The 25,898-nt window shown below is 46.5% G+C and overlaps 1 protein-coding gene across 3 annotated transcripts in view; it reads left to right on the forward strand.

Annotated features, from left to right (window-relative positions):
- The window catches only part of LOC135100846 (thyroid hormone receptor beta-like), a 49,303-nt gene that overhangs the window by 1,682 nt on the left and 21,723 nt on the right, over nucleotides 1-25,898 (forward strand). Inside the window, exon 1 of one of the 3 annotated variants that reach the window (XM_064004331.1) lies at nucleotides 3,975-4,178. The exons of the other annotated variants lie outside the window; for them this stretch is intronic. The gene's annotated coding sequence lies outside the window, so the exon portion shown is untranslated. Of the gene's footprint in view, nucleotides 1-3,974; nucleotides 4,179-25,898 lie in introns of those variants that run through there. 3 annotated transcript variants of the gene reach the window in all.

Genomic DNA, 25,898 nt, shown 5'->3' on the forward strand with positions numbered 1-25,898 from the left:
AGAATGCTGGCCGTACATATACATACATACGCTGATTAGTCTGAGCAAGAAAAAAAAAAGTCCTGTGGCTGAGCGTCAAGACCAAGGAGGAAGTGGGCGGGCAGGAGGCGGGCGGGGACAGGGAGGAGACGGAGGAGGAGCGAGAGGGGGCGGAGAGGCAAGGTGAGTGGCCGGGATGTCCTCGGTGGCAGCGGCTGGGAGGCATCAGCAGGTCAAGGCAGCCCCCATGACTTTGAGACTCGGCCCTCCTCTTCCTCCTCCTGCTTCTCGCTCTACATGCGGCGACACAACACAAGGCTTCCGAGACTGAATAAGCTTACCACACAAAGGCTGGCGGAGCGTCGAGTCCATTCAGCAATACGTCAAAAGAGAGAGAAAAAAAAGTGCGCGATCATGCTTTATGCAGACAATTTGTGCAAGTCATTCCTCCCATTTATGACGGCCAGAAATTGCCTCCACTTCTTTATTCTATGTATGTGTGTATGTATATGCGGTGCACGCCTCCTCCGTTCTCGCGCTCCGCCAACGAGGATAAAACGTGACGCTCAAACAGACTGGCGTAAAGGGTGAAAATTCGTGAATAAGGAAGTGACTGGCTATTCTTTTAGTACACCAGGTTGTTACCCAGACCAGACGGCAGAAAATTGCTCACGCGTAAGACTTAACGATTTCGCCGCCAAGTACACACCGTCCGTAGCTCGATTGACAGACCGGTGAGTGGTGTGAGTGGCGGGGAACAAGGGATGTGCGTGGTGCGGGCGGCGAGGGACGTCAGGAAGGGAAGTGGAATGTTTTCGAGAAGTGTGGTGAGGTGTACAGGTGATTGCAGGTTGCAGGGCGGCGATTGGAGGTGTTTTGCGAGGAAGGTAGGGGGACCGTGATGGTTTGTGGGACGGCTGGGGTGAGTTGGAATTCAAAAGTGCTGAGATTCTCACTTAAATCGCAAGCGGCGAAGAAAGAGGAGGGAAAGGCAGGCAGGTGTCCGGACAGGTGAGGTGTTCGGTACCGACACGTGCAATTACCAGCCATCGAACCAGAAACACATCGTAGCCAAGGCAAGCACGACAGCGGACCGTGACGCACGCCGTGCTGCAAGCCCCTCTGTATTGATAATGCACGGAATGAGTCACTGGACTCGCATTTGAACTGATTAACCGGAAAAAAAAAAAAAAAACATAGACGCGAGGTATAGCTGGCGTGGCTGCAGAATAGCTTTGTGTGGCTGACAGTGCGAACGTGTGTTGCGCCTTCCCGCCTTCGTCCCCATCCCCACTTGGGTTGCAGTAGAGTTTGCGAGCCAGTTTACGACCCTCCCAACCCAGCGGCACCCACGCACAAAAAAAAAAAAAAAGAAAAAAGACTCGTAAAATTTTACAGTCTTGGTTTGTCTGTATTTTTTTTTTTAATCAGTTCCTCTCTGTGAAAGAGTTCCCGAAGGTCCAAACTCTCGTGCGCTGCGGTGCTACGGCGCCTCTATTTTGTGGGTGATTTTCTATTATTATTATATTTCTTTTGCGGTTGTTAAATCTCCAAGCATCGGAATGCATGCCACTGGACTCAGGCTGAAGAACCGTTCCCGCCCCGCCCTTCTAGTGCAAGCTTTTCCTTCATTTGCTCACGAGACTTCTTGCCAGTCCCGACCCAGGAGTTTTAGCTGGCTGCTACTCTTCTTCCCGCGGCGAGCATCATCATCGGGTCCTTCTCGCACAAAGGGTCGGTCGTCTTTTCCTCCTCGATACAAGCGCTGTTACTTTCCAACGAGGCTGAAACATCATTGTATTAACGTTAGTGCCTCGTGCCGCCCCATTGCCACGGCTCGGGGTGGGGATGAACTGATGGGGGAGGGGGAGGATGCAGGGGCCGTAGTTGTGAGGGAGAGAGGTATACAGCTGAGGTTGGTTGGAGCACTACCACATCAACCACCACTACAGCAAGAGAGGTATGATGGTAGTGATGGGAGGATGTACTGTAGCTAAGGGTGGGACGAGGAAGTATGCGCTAATGGTGGTGGGGCGTGCAGTGTTATTAGTGCGGTGAAACGACCATTAGTAGTCGTGGCGGAGGGAGTGATGGAGGAGAGTGTGGTGTGGCTGGGCGGGTGGTGGTGTAGTACAGGTGTAGGGGCGTGGCGGCGCTGGGCACAGACTGTCACCTGTCAGCTCGGCCGTCCTCAGGGCAGCGCTCTCCGGGCCTATATATACACTGGGCGAGGAGAGGGCCGCCAGAAGGTCACGTACCCGCCTCTAAGGTTCACTTCTGTCGAGGACAAATGCCTTTCGTGACTGGTAACCCGCCGGCACCTCCTAGCAGGGAGGGGCGCCGCACACACATGTATCCTGATTTACCATTGGCGCACGGATGTTCTCCCAACCGCAATTTGTACCAATGAGGGAAAAGTATACGTTGGTTGGTCGAGGTGTGTGGGCTGATTGCGCTGGCGGGCGGGCCGCACCGCAGCGTCAACACGTACGGTGGTGGAGGTGGTGCAGGACGAGACGGCCGTGCTGAGTGCGGTGGCCGTACCCACGGTCTTCTATGTAGACCGTGGCCGTACCCAAGTCGAGACTCACACGCAACTCTGCGCTACTATCTTTGGCGCACTGCTGCTGCATTCTTTGATACAATGGTGGAGGGCGAGCCTCTGCGGAGGACCACGGAAGGGAGGACCTGGATGGCACCCTGCTAATCAAGACGGACACAGTGATGAAAAGATGCTGCTGCTCGTGTCCTGTGCGTCCCCAGGCTAGCAGCAGGCAGGTGTGCTGCTCTCGGTCACCTACAACAGATGTGCAGGACGCAAAGCAATGCGGCCAGTCGCGTACGATGCCTGATAACGCTGCTGTGTCAGGCTGCAGGCGTGTACCCGCTGACCCCGCTGACTGACCCTCATGCAGCCTAGTCACTTTAACTCCCGCACACCACCGCCGCCGCCAGCAGCCCACCACCCACCCACCCACTCGCACGCTCGCTCCCTCGCTGGCTTGCTTTGCTGCGTGCCACTTTACTGAGAAGCAGAGGTCGATGGGTGGATCTTGTGTGCAAGAAATAATGGTTCTTCCGGAGATGACAGAAGGAAATATGGTGTTTTTAGATGGATTTCCTTTCCTTGGAGACCAGCTGACGTGTTCATGCAGCTGGCTCGGCACCACCAGGGCTCCAGCTCGAGTGGGGCGAGATCGATGACGAATCCGAAAAGAGGAAGAGTTCACCAGTCGTCCTCTGTGACTCCTGGTTCGTTCCCCGGGACCTTTCTGGTTCCATGGAGGAAGGCGGAGGGTCGTGAAATGGTGTGTTCTCTTCGGCTAATAATGCCGCTCGCAGGAAGCACGTGAATGGAATCGCTGTGGGATGACGAGAAGATTAAGAATGTGGAATGAGAGGAGAGGAAAAAAAATAAATATGAATAAAATGAATCCTTTGCAATCCAAGATAACAGTTCATGTTCCCCACGTCCCCAACCCCTACTTTGTCCCCCCCCCCCTCTCCGTCCTCACGTCCCATCACCGCCTTCCTCATTAAGATTTATTACTTTCTGTTTAACTCCGTCACGTCCCTTGTTGCTCTAGTCCGTCCCGTGCGCCGCCCGCCCCACTCCGCCTCAATCCATTTCTCATTCTACAAATCACCGCCCTTGATCACCCCCTCGCCGGCCACCACCTGCCCTCCGCGATGACACCTCTCGCCCGCTCCCTCCTGCGGCTGGCGGCGACGCCCTTGTGCTTCCCTGCCGCCTTTTACGTGCTTTACGAGGACGGGGACTGCCAGAGTATTGACCAATCGTCGCATTGAAGCGTGTAGTTGTGGGGCTGATTTAGGAGGCTTCAAGGCGGAAACTCGGAACGGAAGCACCAGACTATATTGATCATGTGCAGGCGCGCGCACTCATATACATGTGTGTATATGTGTGTGTGTGTGTGTGTGTGTGTGTATGTATGTATGTATGTATGCGTGTGTGCCTGATGCGTGCATGCAATTGTAGGGGCGGAGTGACCTGCCACTCAGCTGGTGACGTGGCAACGCCGGAGGTGCATGCGGGGTGAGCCAGTCCACAGCAGGTGCACGTCAGCTTAAAGTTACACTACGAGTAGAAAGCCTTTGATAAAGTGGCTGCGGTTCCATGGCAGCCGGCGGCTAGGCTGCGGCTACGCAACCCACGGCGCTGCAGCAGACACAAGCAGGTGAGGCAGGACTGTGGCGAGCCCTTGTTGCCGTGGAGGAGAGGGGGAGGGGGCGGAGACGACGGAACGCGCGCCTTATTGATCCAAGCAGTCTTAAGCACACACACACACACACACACACACACACACACACACACACACACACACATGGAGAGGGGTGGGAGAAGAGCGGCCCTGCGTAGTTACTGCGTAAGAGAAACGCCGTGAATGCAGGCACACGTAATACCGTTGTGGCCCTGCGTGTGTTGCTTACCACCACCACCACCAGCGCGGCCCTCCGTCGAGCACCCGCATACAGGGGCGCAGGTAGGGAAGGGAAGGGAAGGGAAGGGGTCCTGTCTGCCAACCTGTCCTCCCTCGCTCCCTCCCATCCTGACCCCCTCCCTTTCCCTCTTCCCGCCGCGTTGAGAAGGAGCGCATACAATGAAAGGAAAGGGACTGCCAGGCTCAGATGTGTGTGTGTGCGTGTGAGTGTCATTACGTAGTGTCCTTCCACGCACTACAAGACATACTGACGGCAACTGTCTGTGTGGGAGGGGGGGATACGTGCAGTACATTCTCGTAAAACCTCGCCAACCAGCCAACCAGCGGCTTTTCTCTGTGTAAGCAGTGTAGAAACCCTTGAAGGTCTGGTGTGCGGCATTGGGTGTGGTGGTGGTGGTGGCGGCGGTAAGTACGTAGGTAGGTGGGTGGGGACTGGGCTGGGCTGGGCTGGGAGGGGAGAGAGAGAGAGAGAGAGAGAGAGAGAGAGAGAGAGAGAGAGAGAGAGAGAGAGAGAGAGAGATGGGACGGGAGGGGGAGGGGAGGAGGACAAGGAGTGAGAGAAAAGAAGAGAGGGTGGGTGGTAGGGAGGGAGGGAGAAGTATAGATCGTGACTACACAATGGAGGGGAGAAGGTCCGTGACTCAGGAAAAACAGCATCAACCCACGAAACTTGAGTCACTCACTGGGATTACGTGACATACACTTCTTCACTGATCCTGCTATAGACTCGCTCCTCCTCAACCCTCTCGCCCTTGTTCTGTCAACCGCGGTACTGTCTCTTGTCGGCTCCTGTTGCGTCTCTGTCTCTGCGTTTCTGGCTTGTAACCTCACTCCTACAACTGCTGCACCTCTTACCTCCTTCTCTCATTTCCATGCTCTCTTTTTCCACGCTTCTTTTCGCACGGTATCCTCCTTTCTACAACTATCTCGTACTTCTATGCTTTCTTTTTCTACGTTCCTTTGTGCACACTCTTTATCCTTTTCTTTCCATGTTTCTACTACAGCTACCATATGCTCTCATTTTCATGCTCTCATTTTCAGTGCTCCTTTGTTCACTCTATTCTCTCCTTCCTCCTTGGCCTTTCATCATCCTATGTACGTCCTCTACTTTAGATTGCGCATGTATCTTATCACCAACAGTCCCGTAAGGGCCAACAGCTCTGCTGATGTTCTCTTGTGGTTCTTTGTGTTTTTCTGCCTCCTCCTCCTTCTCCTTTTCTTATAAAATATCCTCCCACTTTCCTGCTATCTCGTTCTACGCTCCTTTAACCACACTCCTCCTCCTCCTCCTCATCATCATCATCCCTTTCCAATATCTTTTAGTCTCACTTTCATGTTCTCTTCTTATGCTCTCCTTTATACACACTTTTTATTCTCCTCCTACTCCTCCTCCTCCTCCTCCTCCTCCTAGTGTCTCGCACCCACTTTCCTACTCCATTTTCTTCGTCCCTGTAGACGCATTCCTTTACTCTGACTTCTAACGTGGTGGATCCTCATACTTGTTCGTTTTTTTTTTCTTCTTTTATTAAGGTTCTACATTCTAGTCTTCTCTTGCATCATCATTGTCATCATCAAGTAAACTATGATGAACTATAATAATGTCATCGTTATTAAATCTTCCAAAGTTATGAGAGGTACTACAGGAAGACATTACTATTAGTAGTAGTAGTAGTATTTTTCAGAGAGATATATACTACAGGACTACATTATTATTAGCATTAGTATTGTAGCGAACAGAAAATAAACGGAAGAATAATCAGTAATGGTACAGTATATATATATATATATATATATATATATATATATATATATATATATATATATATATATATATATATATATATATATATATATATATATATATATATATATATATGCATACATACATACATACATACGAAAGATTTGTTCTAACTGCTCGCGGTGAAGATGTGCTGAGCTGCTGAAGTGAGCGTCTTGCAGGAAAGACACGAAGAAATTTTAATGTGCTAAGGAGTAAGACACAAAACATAGGTAGTAGTGAGAATGACCTCGCCTTCATCTCGTTCCTTGCACTACACACACACACACACACACACACACACACACACACACACACACACACACACACACACACACACACACACACACACACACACACACACACACACACACACACACAAATGGGGACACTATTACACGAAAAAAAAAGGGGAAAGTCAGCTTTCTCAAAACTCCTTGCTGAATACAGTGTTCATATTCCATCAGCGGAATCCGACACATCGCTGCGTGCGTGTGGAGAGAGGAGAGAGAGAGAGAGAGAGAGAGAGAGAGAGAGGAGAGAGAGAGAGAGAGAGAGAGAGAGAGAGAGAGAGAGAGAGAGAGAGAGAGAGAGAGAGAGAGAGACCAGTTAAACTCTTTGATTGTTTCATTTCAGTAACCTGTGACGATTTTATGGAGCAAAAATTAAACAGCAGGTACTAAAAGGTTAGAAATACGCCATCACTCATTTTTTTTCCTGTCACAAGTGTCGTTTGAAAGTGCTCTCTCTCTCTCTCTCTCTCTCTCTCTCTCTCTCTCTCTCTCTCTCTCTCTCTCTCTCTCTCTCTCTCTCTCTCTCTCTCTCTCTCTCTCTCTCTCTCTCTCTCTCCTGCACGGTAAGATTTTATTAAGCCTGAAGGGAAGCTGTCTCAGTCAAGGCTTTTAAACCCTCGGACATTTATGAGGAATGTGTTTAATTCCGTACAAGTATTTGGTTTACTGCAGGAATCCCGTGTGATATCTCCCTAAAGCATCGCTGCTCTCAAAGACACTCGTCACAAAAATACGGTTCCCTGAAATAAACTAATAGCAAATATTTTACATCAAAGTATCTAATATGCACCGCATACCATGGACATTTTAAAAAAGCTCTCTACATCAAAGCATGGCGCCGCGGAAGAAGAGAAAGAAGAAAGACATTTTGATAATAATTTTTCACTCGCATATGTAGTACGTCGGTTTTACTTGCAGTACGAATACAGTTATCCTTAGGAAGAAAAATAAAATGAAAAATAGTAATTCTCTCATCATCAAGAAAAAAAGAAAAAAAGAAGAGACATTTTGATAGTAAATTTTTTCGCTAGTACATGTAGTATGTCAGTTTTACTTGCAGTGCGAATACACTTACCCTTGGTAGGAAAAATATAACAAAAAATAACTGTAATTCTCTCGTCATTAACACCGTCAGGATCTGGAGGGGCAGCCAACGTAAGTACATGTATTCCAGCCACTTCTCCCGTACCATTATTACCACAACGAAAGGAGTGTGAGAGAGAGAAAGAAAAAAAAAAATATGGGAGGTGATTAGCGGTACATGGAATTCGTTTAAATCTTCCTAGTGTAGCTGAAAACTATTATTATTACTCCAAGTGAGCAGAGAGGCGGCGGCGGCGGCGGCGGCGGTGACGGCGGCGAGGAGAGGTTCAGTGACCCGTAAGATATAAGCGTGTGGGCAAGGCAAGGAGCGGGAGGGTTGATGGAGTACCTTTGATCACCTGAAACTCGTGTCCGCCAGCGCTCCGCCCTATTGAACACGCTGAAGGTCAAGTGTTTGGTGACAAAAAGTGGCTTCTTCTCGCCGGCACCATTACCTCTATCGCCTCCTCGCCTCAGCGCAACACAACCCAGGCCCTTGCGTGTGTGTGTGTGTGTGTGTGTGTGTGTGTGTGTGTGTGTGTGTGTGTGTGTGTGTGTGTGTGTGAACGAGAACACCGGAGCGTATATACAGGAGCCTCCCACTGCTGAGAGCACCACACCACACTACACTATACCACACCACTTCACTTCACTTCACTTCACTTCACTTCACTGCACTCACTAGACAACGTACCACACGATCTCCAACACACACACACACACACACACACACACACACACACACACACACACACACACACACACACACACACACACACACACACACACACACATGTGGATCCTTTTAAAATAATTGACTATTCATCGTAATGTCAAGCGTACATGAAATCAAACTTTTAAAAAATCATATATGCCCCATAAGAAAAAAAAAATTAAATTCACCATTGCGTTTAAAAAAAAAACAGTAAATAAATAAATGAAAAGAAAAAAAAAGAAACGAGTCACCAAGAGAAATGCAAACGTACTCAATGAGGAAAAAAAAAAAAGAGACCAGAAAAAAAAGCCACAAGATATATGAACACATGGAGAGTGATCATATGTATCCATCTCTTCCTGGCTGACAGAAACACGCTGGCAAAGTGAAATTCCCGTCAGGAGTCGTTCCGTGGGCACCCATTCCCCATGAGGTACCGTTAGGGGTGAAGGGAAGAGACACCACCACCACCATCACCACCACCACGAGGAGGAAGAGCCACGCCACAGGACCGCTGCACTATCACTCTTTACGCTCTTTTCTGTGTCTTTAGCTCAATTATCTTCCCCAGCGCCATATGGTTTCGTTGATACGGTGCCAAAATTCTTGCAATCAATCTGTTTCCTTCCTTCTGTCTCCTCTATTGTTGCTTCGTGTTGTATGTATAAACTGTCGCAAAAAGATCCCGACTATCTAGCCACCACATCAACGCTCTCTTCTGTACATTATTTACTGCAGCCTCTTCTTAAAAGTCTTGCGTTTATACTTGTGATTCTTAGAAAAGAAAGAGAAGGAAAACTCTACTGATTTGTGTTGTAAAATGTTGCAAAAAAAAAAAAAAAAATCTTCCAACTAAAATATCAAGGCTTCCTTCAGTATCTGCATCCTAAGCTTAAAAGTCTTGCGTTTTTACTCTTGATAGAAAAAAAGAAAGAAAGAAAACTAATCCGCATATGTATAAAAGCTTCTACTCAACACATTAAAGCTTCCTTACTCTATTTATTGCACCCTCAGCTTAGAGATTTGCTTTCTGTCCATGCTCTTGAAAGAAAAGAGGAAAATACCAGATTCTTGTTGTGAAGTGTACAGAAAGAACCAACAAACCCGATCAGAAATATGGTCTTGTTTGTTTCATCCGCTGTACCTTTTAAATGCAATCGTTTTCCTCTTGTACTCTTGACTGGAAAAAAGAGAAAATGCGTCCCTTCTATTCTGTGTTGTGAAATGCCGGTAACCCTTCTGAACCCTAACCTAACCTGACGTATCGTGAGCTCCATTTTCTCCGTTCCGTCTGCATTGCGTATTGACAGAGGAAAAAGTGCCTCAAAAATGGCCTCTTCTGTTGCTCCGCCCTGGGAAATGCCGCAGGACATTGTATTCCGCACGCTAGCACTATTCTCCACTTTACTGGCTGTATCTGCACCTCATCTGTCTTCCTTCCGCCTGCATCAATGGCTGAAAGGAAGGAAAAACTGTCCCTTAAAGTTGCCCTTCTGTTGCCTTGTGTTGTGAAGTGCCTGGTAATGTTCTACGAGTACCGCAGCGCCACCTCTGGTAGGGTTCATTGAGGAGGGCACATGAGTACCACGCACTGAGTAAAGGACACCAGCTGTTCTTCTCCCAGGTGGCATTAAAGGAATATCAGTAGTTCACCTTCATATTTGGGACTTGTCGTCAACCTTTCAGAATGCCATTAAGGTGCAAGAAACCTTGAGCATAATAAATTGATGCCTCTCTATCCCATGTTCAATTTGATCTTATCGTCCTCAGCGTTCTCGTTCGCCGAATGTTGGACGTGAAGTAGTGGGTTTGGTGTTCGCGTGTTCGAGTTGTGGGGCGGTGGGAGTGGTGGGTGAGCGGGCCACTTGTTAAGGATGTGGAGAGGTGCTCGAGAGAAAACTTGGAGGAGGGTGCGTAGCAGAAGACTTGTGGGGTGCAACGCTCAGTGCTTTTGGGTTTAGGAGAGTGCATGGAGGGGGTGTGGGTGTAGACTGTAGACAGAAGACAAGAAAAAAAAAGTCTTCTTTGTCTTTATCTCCACGAAGAGAAAATTATTCCGAGAGGTTAAATTTGCTCTGCGTCAGCTCTTTTTATAGCCCGCTATCGGGTCGGATTGTGCTGTGTCGCCATACCTTACAAAGGGTACAGAGAACCCTGACGAAACTGATCCCGCGTATCAGTAACTTCCCTCGTCAAGATAGATTACGGAAGCGGTTCTCGAAGAGCGGCCGGGGCAGATATAGGTCTCCAGGTAACCGAAATGAGGACGTCAAGTTGGAGAGGTGGTCCCCGTCCGCAGTGAGATGCATGAGTTCGCAATTAATTTCAGTGGCGTCAACGTGAATGGCTGGTAGTAAATCCCTTTCACAAATTAGGAAACACCTCTTCATGTAGAGTAGCGGCGGATCCCGAATCGAGGGTCCACTGATCGTATTAACGCCAAGATTTAATATTGATTGAGCAAATACGTGGGAAGGAGGATCAAGTGGACTGACACGAGGAGAGAGAGAGAGAGAGAGAGAGAGAGAGAGAGAGAGAGAGAGAGAGAGAGAGAGAGAGAGAGAGAGAGAGATTGGAACATGTGAGTTTAGGAGACCAGTGGAGTAATCGATGTGGGAGAAAAGGAGCGACGCACATTCTTGGAGTGCAGATGAACGCCGCTGCTGCTGCTGTTGTTGGCCTTCTTCCCTTCTTCCTTCTCATGCTCCTATCTCGCCCATAATCTTATCACCTCCCTATACTTTACATGTATGCCGACTTTATCCTCATGGGCATGACTCTGCACCACCACCATCACTACCAGCCACGCTGCATGTTGAAGACCACGAACTAAAGGCAGCGAGTGAGTGGCTGAATCTTCTCGTCTCCCTTGCTCGCAACTCCTCGACTTCCCTGCATTTCATGGCGTCCTGCTTTGCACCCTAAGGCCATAAGAGAGCAGCGAGAGAAGCAAGTGTTCTCCCGCTTTTGTCTTTCTCGTCTCTTGCGCTACTGACTGGAAGATGAGTTGCTTGCTTACTTTCTTTTTTCTCTCTCTCCCTCTCCCTCCCTCGTGTTATCGTCAGTGTATGTGGGGGAACTTTCTCATTGCACGCAGGAAGGTAGTCGTATTATCGTTGAATCATGATGTAGTGGTTAGTGGTGGCGAGTTTGTGGATTACCTGCAGTGGAAAGGCTTTGTAACTGACATACGCACGCTTTCTCTCATTCTGTGTGTCTGCTTGTGTGTGTTTATTTCCTCTCTCTCTCTCTCTCTCTCTCTCTCTCTCTCTCTCTCTCTCTCTCTCTCTCTCTCTCTCTCTCTCTCTCTCTCTCTCTTCCTTCCTCAGTATTTATCCTTTCTTCATTCATTTACATTCTCTTCATGCTAATTTAAGTCTTCCTTATTCTAATGACTTCCTCACAACTATTCCTCCATCCATCGTCAAGGATACAACGAGCCTACTACTACGACACGAGTCCAGCCTTCCCTTACTCGACAAGCTTTACTGGACTGGCAACATTCAGACCAGAGAGAAGGAACTCGAGGCGTTCCTCTTATCACAGACCAACACCTGTGGCTTAGACTTATCGAGACAAAAAATCTAGAAATGGGAGATTGATAGCTTTGAGACCTACCTACCTTTCCTTGCCGAATGTGTTGAGGTAAATCATGGTAGAAAGAAGAGTTCGTTTGCTATTTTTTTTTTTCTCTTGCTTACCGGAAACTGGAGTGTAGAAAAAAAATATAGTAGAAAAGAGAGTTTTGATTAGACTTGAAAATTATACTAACATTTTTGTAATCCTTATGAAAAATCAGTTAGACCGTAAGAAAAGGTTGGAAAAAAATGCATACCAGCCTAGATTACATTTTCACTGCATCAAAAAAAAAAAAAAAACTGTTAAGACTGCTGTACAAGAGGAAAAAATGGGAAAAATACCAGCCTAGATCTCATAATTTCCATTAACTTACGATAAACTACTACGAGATATTAAGAAATAAATTGCTTTCCAGCTTTAACTAAAAATAAGAAGTTAAAAGGAAGCTTACTAGCCGTAGAAATACACTGACCAAATCTTTGTTCCTTTACTGAAACCTTCATAAAAGCACAGGATGAAAAATATAAGGAAACATAAGTAGATGATTAGAATTAAAACTAACTTCCACATAAACAAATAAATAAATAAATAAACAAAATGGAATGAAAAATAAAATAAAGTAACATAACATAAAATTAAAAAGAAACTGAAATAAATGAAGAAAAATTGCACGAAAAAGCGAGTTGACAACCTTGTAGCTAATCACTGCTTTTTTGGTTTCTAGCTAAAAACTTGAGTGCAGGGAGAGAAAAGAGATACATAAAAGAGCAGTTGTCTAGCCTTGAAACAAACAACAGCCTTTGGTTTCCTGGCTAAAAACTTGAGTATAGGAGGAAAAGAAATATAGAAAAGAGCAATCCTCTAACTTTGAAGCTAGCCACAATGTTTTCGTTTCCTTTCTTAAAAGTGTGAATACAAGACAAAAAAAAAAAAAAAGCTGAAAAGAGTAGTTGCTTGGCTTTTAAATTAGTCATATCCTTTTAACTTTCTTGCTTAAAACTCGAATATAGGAGGAAAAAGAGATGTAGAAATGAGCAGTCCTGAATATAAGCACGGCCTTTTCATTTTCTTGTTTTAAAAAAGAATGAGTACAGGAGGAAAAAGTTATAGAAAATGAAACTTACTAAACTTTAAACTAACCATAGGATTTACTTAATAAAACTTCCAATACAGGAGGAATATAGAGAGGAATAATTAACCAGGCCTAAAACTACACGGGACTGCTATATGGCACATCTTTCCTATATTACTAATCACTCTAAGACATCTTTACTTGTTCTACAACCACCTCCAACTTTGAACTGGGTAGAAGTTGCAAAAATCTATTATTTTTAATTTCCCCCCCTTTTTTTTTTTTTTGTAGATGCATTTAAAGATTTCATGCATTACTTTTGATGCTGTTAATTGCTTCGTATCGCTGAGAAAGGACTAACCACGTTCCTCATTATTAGCAAAATACAGAACAGTAGGAAATTGTGCTAGAAAAAGAGAATTTACAAGCACTGAAAACCTACGTACACTACTAATCTTTATTTTCACTGGAAACCTCGGAGGGTACACCAAGGAGTATATAAATGAGGAAAGTAGGGTGGAAATTAGTTGATCACCTAAAAATCACACATTTTTCATGTCAATGCTATTAAATATATATATATATATATATATATATATATATATATATATATATATATATATATATATATAATATATATATATATATATATATATATATATATATATATATATATATATATATAAATAAGAATACAGGAAAAATAAATATGAAAAAGGAGAAACACTTTGCCAGTCTTGAAAAACTGACTAATCAACCTTTAACATTCCTACTAAAAGAACAAACTAGAACTAATTAAAGTACCTATAGCACAGAGAAAAAATAGTGGCAGTGTATATACGTAAGACCTATTACATCATTAAACAACCCAACCCCAGAGGAGGAGGGAAGAAGGGGGAAGAAGAGGAAGAATCTTGCCGTGTCGTATGTATAGAGAGAAAATTGCAGCACTTACGCATAAATCTCTAGAGGTGATTATGCCATGGAAATTTTGAAAAGTAGTACAACCCTCTAAAGAGAGAGAGAGAGAGAGAGAGAGAGAGAGAGAGAGAGAGAGAGAGAGAGAGAGAGAGAGAGAGAGAGAGAGAGAGAGAGAGAGAGAGAGAGAGAGAGAGAGAAAACGTTGCCAGAAAATCGGATCCCAAGACAATAAGGGCACAAGAGTATTATAAGGTAAGAAACCAAGAAATACCAGTACACAGCAAAGAAAAAAGAAATGAAAACCTCACGTGTTAATCGGACCCTAAGACGGTAAGGAAGCACGAGAGTATAAGGAAAGAAGCCACGAAACACCACTGAGCACATTTTGAAATCCACGAGGCTATGGTAGTAAGTGGAGTGTAGGCGATGGTGGTGAGCTGAGCAGGTGTGTGTTGGGGGGGAGGAGGTAGAGCAGGTGTGTGTGTGTGTGTGTGTGTGTGTGTGTGTAGTAATCACGTCCATGAATCCTCCTAAGTGACGCGGGTTACTGGGTTTCCACGTTGCAGGAATTTGGGCCGGACGCCTTCAATGAACCAAACGGCGCTCGAGGATTCCACGTAATGCATGTAAATCCCTCTGCTCTCTCTCTCTCTCTCTCTCTCTCTCTCTCTCTCTCCTCCTCTCTCTCTCTCTCTCTCTCTCTCTCTCTCTCTCTCTCTCGTCCCCTTACCATCCCCGCTGCTTCCCAAACCTGTTCTGAACGGTACGGGTCCCAGGCAAAGAGTATACTGTAGTTACACTGTTCCGTACCCCCTCACCTCAACACGCCCTTGGTATTAGTACACAAATGTATTGCCCATCAAGAGTGTTCTTCTCATTATGGGTGTCGGAGGTGAATGTCGTGTGTGTGTGTGTGTGTGTGTGTGTGAAGGCAGGTAGGTGGGTAGGTAAATGTTTACTTTAATTTTCGGTGTATTTTTTTTTCTCTACTGTGTTGATTTTGTTTATTTGTTTATTTGTTTATTTTTTCGAGATGAGTGTCGCGTGTGTTCTCTACATTACCATTATCATTAGAATAATCATTATCATTACTATTGGTGGAAAATTCCATTTATTACGGTATGTTTATATACTGCCATTGATTATAGATTAGATTGTGACGTGCATAGTTTCTTATCATTATCATCATCATCATTATCATCACTATCATTAACAACAACAAAACTATCATCGTCATCACCATGGGGCGAGAGTCCGGTCTTCAGAGAGAGAGAGAGAGAGAGAGAGAGAGAGAGAGAGGAGCAGGGAATATTAGAGAAAGGTCAGTAAGGTGCAGTGAGCCATGCTATAAAGCTGACATGCACGCGTGAGTGTGTACCTGGCGACCCGCACACCGCAGCGTGGCACCTCGCTACCTGCTGGCTCTTCACCGGCTGGGAATGTGCGTAGGGCTGAGACGAGTGCCTGCTGGGGAGGGAGACGAAGACGAAGTGAATGAAGTGTCAGGGGATATAAAGAAAGGAAGAAGTACAGTGCCTGGTGGGGTGGGGGAAGCAGTTGGAAGACGGAGTGAAATACAGTCGTCGCAGGATGAGGGAGTGGGAAAACGCACTAGAGTAGTGCTTAGCGGGGTGAAGGAGTCGAGTGGCAGACGCACTGAAGAAGTAAAGTTGCCGTGAGTACTGGTGTCTCAAATTCGAGTGTATTTCATGTATATACGGATGGAAAGTAAACACACATAGTAATGATAAGTGCTTGGTATTAGACTTTTTTTTTTATGTAAGAGGGGCGCTGGTCAAGGACAACAAAAAACGAAGGGGGGAAAAGTCCTATTGAGGTGTCAATCTCTAAAGAGCCAGTGAATTTCATGTTTGTAGGAGTCAGTTGAATGTAAATTGATATATAGACTAATGAGAAGTGTTTGGTACAAGGCAGTGTCGTGAAGGCCGCTGAATTTCATGTAAGTGGAGCGGAGATTAATTTACGGACTAATGAGGTGTTTTAAATGAACCAGTGTCACGGAGTCCGGTGAATGTCATGTTTTATAAGAGGGAATCGAATAGAAATTAGTACATGGATTAATGAACTGTGTTATATCTAGCAGCGTCACAGAGTTCAATGAATTCCATGCGTATTAATCGAGTGGAAATTAATTTATAGACCAGTGAGATCTTTTTAATCAGTAACACAAAGTTGAGTGAATTTAATGTCTATCAGTGGAACAGAAATGACGTTTATGGACTAATTAACTGTTTTATACGAAGAGTTCCGTACACACCAAAAAGAACTGGGCAGGTGACAGGTGGAGAAAGGTGACTGATGACACTTTTATAATCTGAAATATGAGATCATTGTTATTAACTAGTACGTGTGGCTGTGGAGGAAAAGAGGTGTGCATGTGGAGTGGGTGTTGTATGAGAGAGATATACATGCATAACAGTATTTAAACAAGATATTATTAGTTTCATGTGGCATAGAGTGTGAATGATATGTGGATGAGTGTGGTGTGGTGTGGTATGGTGTGGTGCTTTGTCTGGGCCACCCCGCTATGAGATTGCCAGCCTCGTATACAGATAGATGCATAATATTAAAGACAGGCCACCTTAGACGTACCTGTGAGCACCTTGAGGGATGAAACGTGACAACAGAATCTCGAAAACTGTACAGGGAATCTTCCATGTAGAAGCGTGCTATGTGGAGAAGAGATATGCATGTGAAAGGTAGATAATTGCATAGAAGGTGCTATATGAGGAAGGTACATATATATAGAAGGGTACATAAACTAATTATAATTAATTAACCATAACATTGGAGAAAAGGAGGGAGAGCATAAAGAAGAGGAAGAAGACACAGTCCAGCTTGATGAGTAGGCAAACCAGGACGAGAAGGAGGAGGAGGAAGAGGAAAAGAAGGATGAGAAGGAGGGGGAGGAAGAGGGAGGAGAGAGAGATGAGGAAGACATGGCACATTATTAATTATACCACAAGGGAAAGGAGGGGAGAGCAAAAAAAAAAAAAAAAGCTAGGTAGTCGATAGGAACACGAATCTCATAGAAAGACGATAACGAAAACAACAGAGAATGACGAGGACGCTAACAGCAACATAACGCAATTAATTACACCACGAGCAGGAAGGCAGGGAGTGCAACAATAAATAGATAGATTGATCAATATATATTCGGTGCTCGATAAGAATGTGAACTAGGAGGAATAAGAGGAAGAGGAGGAAGACGAGGAAATGAAGGGGGGAGGAGGGACGCACACCAGAACAGTAGCGCGTCGGTCGAATGCACACGTCAGGCTGTCTCGCGATCAGTTCCTCTCGACTGACCTGCCAATCATTCCCCGGCCACCCACGCCCGCACACCCGCGATATTATGATTTATGGAATATCACCGGCGCGCGCGAGAGAGCAAGAGAGAGAGAGAGAGAGAGAGAGAGAGAGAGAGAGAGAGAGAGAGAGAGAGAGAGAGAGAGAGAGATGGGGGTAGTGAAGGTAGAAAAGTAAAAAGGCAGTGAATTGGGAAGGTAGGAAGAAAATGTTAGAGAGAGAGAGAGAGAGAGAGAGAGAGAGAGAGAGAGAGAGAGAGAGAGGAGAGAGAGAGAGAGAGAGAGAGAGAGAGAGAGAGAGAGAGAGAGAGAGAATATCTTTACCTCCAAAATTTACATCACAAAAATAAGCACTTGGGAACAAAGCACATAAATAAGCCGCGCTGTAAAAGAAAATACCTTTTAAAAACTCGCATCCAGAGCATAATACTTATCTCCTTCTAAATATGGTTTTCCACGAGCACATGCTTGTGAAGGTGTGCATGATTATACAACGCGTCCTAATAAGGAACGGCAAGTGATTGTAGATGTAAGAAAAAATGTAAGATGAAGAAAATGTAAGATGTAAGAAAATGGAAGATTGACTCGGTGATAAAAAGTTGAAAATACGTGTGGCAGAAGAAAAAAATGGTATGCGATGTGTTTACGTAATGATGTTTGGAACGGCAAGTAAACATACATGTAAAACAACGAGGAAAATAAGATGAAGAGAATGTAAGATGTAAGAAAATGGAAGATGAACTCCGAGGTAAAAAAAAAAAAAAAAATATTGAGAAAAGCACGTGTGACAGAAAAAAAATAATAAAATAAATAAATAAGGCGTCGTTTGTTTAAGTAACGATGTTTGGAACGGCAAGGAAATGTACATGTTAAAAAAAAAAAAAAAGTAAGATGATGAAAATTAAAGATGTAAGAAAATGGAAGATGTACTCACTAAAAAAAAAAAAAAAAGGAGAAAAACACGCGTGATAAAAACTGGCATGAGGTTAGGTTACGTTTGTTTACGTAATGATGTTTGGGGGAGTGGTGGAAGTGTTGACGGAATGGCACGGTTAGTCCTAGAGAGGGAGGACTGGCTGGCTGCATAGGTACCTACTAGTAGGCCTCTGTGAATGTGAGGGGATTGACTGCATTGGTGCCCAGATGACTGTAAGGTGAAGGCCGTAATGCTTAACGAGATGAAATGACATGTATTGCTGCTGCTGCTGCTGCTCCTGCTGCTACTACTACTACTACTACTACTACTACTACTACTTCTGTTTCTTTTCCTTTTGTTTATGTGTTTGTTTCTTCTTCTTCTTCTTCTTCTTCTTCTTCTTCTTCTTCTTCGTCTCCTTCTTATTCGTCTTCGTCGTCGTCGTCGTCGTTGTCTTTTTTCTTTGTCTTTTCTTCTTTTTCCGTTTCTTTCTTTTTTCTATTACTACTACTACTACTACTATTACTAATACTGCTGCTGCTGCTACTCCCACCACCATTACCAGTGCTGCTGTTGCTCCTCGTATACACTCAGACACACACAACGCAATAAATGCTAGTTTCCGTAAAATCAAGTAATATAATGAACGGGGATTGCAATAACGTGAAACAGCATATTCTGGAATTTCATATGAGCGAGAATAGTGCAAGAACCTAAATGCGTCTTGGGACTAGTAGAGTAATATTATTGATGCGTCTTGTGTTAAACTGGATTGCGTTGCCTGAAGGTAGCGCTGAAGAGGAAGGAGGAAGAAGAGGAGGAGGAGGAGGAGGAGGAGTAAAAGGTTACGTTACAGATGGCGAAAGAAGAGTAGTAGATCTAGGCAGCGACAAAGGAAGAGGAGGAGAGAGGGACGAAAGGTGGCGAAAGAGAAAAAGGAGAAGGTGGAGGAGATTAAACTGACACGGGAGAACTAGTTAAAGCTACACAGGAAAACTAGTGACGGTAGCGCAGTAGCAGGCGATGCTGGTGCTGGTGCTGACATAGGAAGAGGAGGAGGCAGAGGCTGTGGCGTAGTGAGGGAGGGGCTCTGGCGTCTGGCTAGTGCAATCCTCGTACGTGTTGATGTTTGTGGCTCTCGCGGACCTCCTGACGCCCCGCACCCATTGATTTTCAACGCTTGACGGAGAACTGGAAGGTGGTGGTGGTGGTGGTGGTGGTGGTAGGGTGTGTGTGTGTGTGTGTGTGTGTGTGGCGGAGTAGCGGTGAGCGTGGTGGTGGAAGTGGTAGGAAGAAGAGGAGGAGGAGGAGGTTAAAGAGTGTTCGAGAAAGGTAAGAGATATGGAGGTAAAGAGTGTAGGTCTCTCTCTCTCTCTCTCTCTCTCTCTCTCTCTCTCTCTCTCTCTCTCTCTCTCTCTCTCTCTCTCTCTCTCTCTCTCTCTCTCATGCTACACGTGTCTTTAATTCGTTTTATTTTTTTTTTCTGCAAGCAAGAGAAAGTTAAGCACTGATTGTAACCCATTGCAGCAAAGTTTGTTGAATCACGTCAGGAACGCAGGAAAAAAAAACTACTCACACAACCACCAAAATAAGTAAGTAAAGATTAAATAAAGTAAAAAAAAAAACATCGGGAATGACCTTTGCTTCAGACCGCTCTTTGCTCCCTCTTTCTCACTCTCACTCCCTCTCCCCCCACCTCTCTCTCTCTCTCTCTCTCTCTCTCTGTGTGTGTGTGTGTAATTTGTCTTCTTTCTTTCCTCTCGGTTTTCTTGGGCTGTGTAATCCACGGTAGCGTCTTCTGAGGGTCTTAATAATGTCACAGATTGGTGGTGTTGGTGTGGCTGCGCTGCACAAGGTGGTTATTAGGCTGAATAGGGTAATTTGTGAAGCCTGTGGGCAGGTACAGCGGCGCGGCAGGCCTAATAGGGGGGCGCATGCTTAACCCTGACGAGTGTAGTAAGCGAGGCGGGGCTCAAGAGGCAATTTATGAAGTTAGCGTTTGAAGATTTTATGATGATAATATCTAATAACGTGTGACGCCTCTTTCCTGATGTTCCTTTGAGAGGCAGAGAGGCTGTGAGGCGACGCAGTGTGGTCTTAATAAGTTGTGGAGATGTGTGTGTGTGTGTGTGTGTGTGTGTGTGTGTGTAGAAGGAAGCCGCACATCGCATCAGCCTGGTCTTTCCCTTCTGTGTGAGTGTGTGTGTGTGTGTGTGTGTGTGTGTGTGTGTGTGTGTATGTGTGTGTGTGTGTGTGTGTGTGTGTGTGTGTGTGTGTGTGTGTGTATGTGTGTGTGTGTGTGTGTGTGTGTTAACGCCGTCCCTGCACCACCGCATAGGATAATATACGAATACTGATGAAGTCGTCTAGTCTGTTTCCCCACTCCTTTCCCCACGTCCCTTTTTTTTTTTTTTACCCTGGACAATTTCTGTAAAAACATACAGTACCTCATCCCCCATCATCATGCAGCTGTGTGTGTGTGTGTGTGTGTGTGTGTGTGTGTGTGTGTGTGTGTGTGTGTGTGTGTGTGTGTGAGTGCTTGTTGCATGCGTTCTTACATAATTCCTCCCTCCCTGTTATTACTCACTAGCCACATCCGCGTATTATCTTGTATTCACCTTCTTGCTCTTCGTGCTCCTCGTTACGCTTATTACCACGTATAACTGACTTTGCGCATTAATTAACTAGTACACATACGCATACCTGTTTCGTGCATCAGCCCTGTGTTTCCTCCGTCTGACTTTTTGCTCCTCACCTTTTTGTTGCGTAAGATGTGTGTCGCTTTTAAGTCCATGAGTTTCCTTTCTTTCTTTTCTCTCGTACTATATTTTTTTTCTCGCTGTTGTTGATGTTCTTTATCTGTTCCTCCTCTTCTCATTGTTCGTCACCGTTGCTTTTGTTGTTGTTGTTGTTGTTGTCGTCGTCGTCGTCGTCGTTGTTGTTGTTATTGTTGTGGTGTGGTGGTGGTGGTGTAGCATCTCGTCAGCTCCGTCTTTCTGTCTCTACGTAAATGAGTGAGCTCGGGACGCAGCTGCCAGTGTCTTAATTCACATCAATAAAAGTCATTCTTTATGAGGTACGTTTTTTTTTCTCATGCCTCTCCCTCTTCATGCCAAAAGCTGTCAGTACAGGGTCTCTCTCTCTCTCTCTCTCTCTCTCTCTCTCTCTCTCTCTCTCTCTCTCTCTCTCTCTCTCTCTCTCTCTCTCTCTCTCTCTCTCTCTCTCTCTCTCTCTCTCTACTGGTATAAATTCAGGTTGCTAATCCTTCACACGAGAGGCCCGGATGTCTCCAGCTGTACTAGACACCAGTAGGAGTAAGAGGAGGAGGAGGAGGGACACGTAGCTAGGTGGTCAGCACGACTGAGCACCTTATTCGTCACGCGTGGTGGTGAGTCGCGGGAATCACACTAGGGTACAGCTGGATGAGATCACCATGGTGACCACGCCGCTTACTACCTCGCCCCTCACACCCTGCCCTGCCTTGCCCCCCTCACCACCCCATTGCCCCCATCCTCCACCACACCAACACGACCAACACCATCACCACCACACCGCCGCCGCCAGCGCTACTGCTGCTGCTGCTGCTGCTGCTGCTGTTGCTGTTTATGTTTCTGTCGATGCGTCTTACAGCATTGTCTGTTTGTGTGTGTGTGTGTGTGTGCACATGTGAGCTGAGCATGCACACACATATATACACACACGAAACAAAGGAGAGACAATGATGCTAGAACTAAGAAAGAGAGAGAGAGAGAGAGAGAGAGAGAGAGAGAGAGAGAGAGAGAGAGAGAGAGAGGAGAGAGAGAGAGAGAGAGAGAGAGAGAGAGAGAGAGAGAGAGAGAAGAGAAGAGAAGAAAAGAGAAGAGAAGAGAAGAGGAGAGAGAGAGAGAGAGAGAGAGAGAGAGAGAGAGAGAGAGAGAGAGAGAGAGAGAGAGAGAGAGAGACGCAGAACGCCCTTGAACCGGTAAGGCGAGAGGAGCAGCAGCACCAGTAGTACATCCAGCACACATCGATCCTTCCACAACACCGCTTGGCGTGGAAGGTAATGACTTGTTAGCGAGGCCGATAACACCGCCGTCCCTTCCGCCTGCCTCGCCCTCACTCACTCCCGCACACTTGTCTCCTTCACCCACACCTGCGTCGCCCGCGTGCTGCCCTCGGTCGTACACCTGCGTTCAGATAGCGTCAGCACCCTAGCATCTCCGTCGTCCCGGCACTGGCCACGCAGGATATTAAGAATATCCTGCGTGGCCAGAAACTGAGTTATTATCGCCCCCTGCTCGGCCTCCCACACTCCAGCGGTGCTACCAGCAAGTGCAGCAGCAACAGCAGCAACCGAGGCACACACAGCAGCTGTAGTACAAACAACACGCGCTCCGCTTCAGTAATAGCCGCAATAACTTGTGAGGGCAACAGCAGCAAAGCTATTAGCGAGATGGAGTATACACGAGGCGGAAGCGGACGAAACGGCGGGAGCTGAAACAAGACAATGCAGTGCTGCATGTCATGTGTGAAGTACGATAAAGCCATTTTCCTCCTCCCTGCTAACACCACTGCTCGCTGTGTTCTGGGCCGCGTAACATCTGAATAATACAGCGGGGTTAAAGTAGTGGCGCGAAGGTTGAGAGGAACAACACGGCCTGGCTCGCCCCGCCTCACAATGCACAGGATGCTCTCGTGTCCCTGCATGTGAGTGTGTTATCAACGCTGGCCAAGGGTCCCGCCACATGCTTCATCTGGTGTTACTGAGGGCAGCTGCCGTCACACCTGCTCTCCGGGCCTTCCAGGTCGTTGTACACCTCACAGCGACGCCTCAGGTGAAAATCTGCTGCAGTACTCGGCATGTAATTACGCCCAGCAAATTTCAAATAGTACAGGACCTTGTTGCAGCGTGGACGGGAAGTGGGAGCGGCCCTCGGGGAAGCCACTGGATTGCTGTGTTGTTGTTTCTGTCCTCCGTGAGACGCAAGACTGGTCACTCCACTTCTCGTAATCCACTTTATTATCCTTTTTTTTTCCAGTACTTTCTCCCGACGAGCGATGCTGAGCTTGTCATGCGGGAACCCACTCCGGCTTGCCTTCGCGACCTCCTCTTCCTTCTCCTCCAGGCGGTGGCGGTGATAATTCAGTGATGTAGGGCAGGGATGTGGTTTGCTTTATGGAGGCAGCTGGCCATTCAGGCTGTGACTCGAGACTTGCACCAGACGGAGAAGGTTAATGGTGTCTGAATCCTGGTGTGGGAAGCGGTGACAGCTGCGTTCATGGCGCGGCAGTCCCGGAGATGTTATGTTGTCTAAATGTTGTGCTTTCTTACAGCGAGCCTTCCTTGACCTTGATGGACTCGAGTAGCTTGACTGATTGCCTGAAATCCTCGCGGCCTGATATCGACGGTTATTATCTTAAGAGTAAATAAGTCTTAAGTTCTGCTGATGGTGGGGGATGGTGTGAGGCCACGTAGGGGTGAAGGAAGGAGGCCTGGGGGGCGCGGGGAGGACTGGTGGTGGAGGTGGTGGTGGTGGTGGTGGTGGTGGTGGTGTAGATCCCGACGGGTCCCTAAAAGAGCAGCAGGACGAAATATCCTTTTCCGTAATTCTTTCTTTTCTGTGTCGTTGTCCATCTCTCTCTCTCTCTCTCTCTCTCTCTCTCTCTCTCTCTCTCTCTCTCTCTCTCTCTCTCTCTCTCTCTCTCTCTCTCTCTCTCCGCCCCTCCCTCTCCTTTCACCCTTTCTCCCTTTATTCTCCTCCCCTGTCCCTCACTTCCACTCCCGTTGCCCCATCCTCCCCTCCATCGCCTCCCTCCCGCCTGCTCCTTCCACGCGAGGCGGTGGCAGCGCAGCGGATCAACTTGGTCGCTTTGCGCACACGAAGCCTGAGGAGTGCGCTGGTCCACCGCCACTGACACCACAGGCCCCTCGTCCACCGCCCTCCCCGTCCCGCCCTCGACACCCACCACGACACCCACTGCTCGAGAGGAGTGAGAGGGTGAGGTGAAACAGCGGGAAAGGCAAGGTGCTGTAATATTTAGAAACCTGGGGAGTAGCCGACAGGAGCAGCGGTGCAGCGACAATAAATTACTCATCGCTGTTGAGAGCTAACCTTGTAGTGAAGGCTTCCCATCAGGACGGTTGTCTGCAAGGGAGTCAAGGAATTGGAACCTGTGGAGCTTAAATTGAGCTGAAAATCCTGTAGCGATATTACAGAAAATTCTTATCACTTGCTTTTTTTCCATTTAATTTTAGTTGTTAATTATGTACGCCGAATATTACTACTATAAATTATATATATATATATATATATATATATATATATATATATATATATATATATATATATATATATATATATATATATATATACAAGAATTATTCATGAATGGAGCCAAAAAGAGTACTACGTGTTGTTCAGGGGCCTTAGAAACTTGAGAACCACTGTCGTAAAGCTTTGTCTAGGAAAGGATTTGCTTGCATCAGTTGTGTTCACTCAGTAAGGGTAGGAGACAAATATTTCAGTGTTCGTGATATTTCATATCACCACCTCAAGACAAATGTGCGCAAAGTGCATTCGTCCATTTTCTGCTGATACTGTTATTATGATTCATGTAATTTTCGGAACGTGAAGGGATTAAGTTCATGGTGTAGCTAAAGGTGGAGGAAGAGAAGGGTACAGGCGGATGAACGTGAGGTGGAAAGAGAAACCGAGGAAGTAAATGATTATCAAAATTGTAAACAATTGTTGGCAGAATTGATGAGGTGTCTGAGGCGTGTGACGAGACTCATCCAACACGGCTAAATGACGGGGCATCTTTACATTCTTTTCAGTGCATTTATTTACTTCTTATACCTGCATGAGTCATATTCCGCCAACACACACACACACACACACACACACACACACACACACACACACACACACACACACACACACACACGGATGATGAAGCACGGTCATCGGTCACGAGCGGAGGCAGTCATGCTGTGTTACGGGAAGACAAATTTGCAGCAGCCAGTTCGCCGCCGCCGCTGCTGCTGCTGTGGTGATGGTGGTGGTGGCGGTGTCGGTGGTGGTGGTGGTGATGGTGAGTGCAGCTGCCTGTGGAGGGAAAAGAGAGGTAGGGGGGGATAGGGACACGGCTCTGGACGGGGGGGGGGTGGATATTCCTGTTCTGGGTGAGGGGCCTCGACCTGGGTACGGGAACCACTAGCAGGGCCTCTCGCGGGGTACAGTCTGTGCCCACTGAAGGGAGGAGCAGCCAGGTGGGCGGCGGTGTAGGGGCGGTGCTCGGGTGGCGCCTGGAACCCTGGAACTCCCCGGACCTCATCGCGCGCCTTCGTACGCCGCCTGGAAGCTGCGATGGGAGAAGTAACATTCGGCGGCCTCTCGGCGATGCGCTCCTCATGTTCGTTTACTTTTCCGCCTCCACGTCTACTTTTTTCTCACAGTTTACAGTGGAAGGCGGAACAGAGGCGCCGGCTGTGTGTGTGTGTGTGTGTGTGTGTGTGTGTGTGTGTGTGTGTGTGTGTGTGTGTGTGTGTGTTTGAACATGTCCCACCTCTGTTCCCACCTCTATTTTCGAATGTTTGGAAATGTTTATAAACGGCGCAGTGTGCGGGGCCTTTCGCGGCATGGCGTGGCGGTGGGCGTGTGGCGTGACTCGTCGGTTGTGTGTTGTGGGGGGGGGGTTGACTTACACCTGTGGAAAACGCCGACGTGTACTAACCTCGCTGGTCTGAGATTGAAAAAGAAGGAAAAAACGTATACATCGTAAAAGATAT

This window comes from Scylla paramamosain, chromosome 1 (assembly GCF_035594125.1).
Source record: "Scylla paramamosain isolate STU-SP2022 chromosome 1, ASM3559412v1, whole genome shotgun sequence".
Classification (NCBI taxonomy): Eukaryota; Metazoa; Arthropoda; class Malacostraca; order Decapoda; family Portunidae; genus Scylla; species Scylla paramamosain.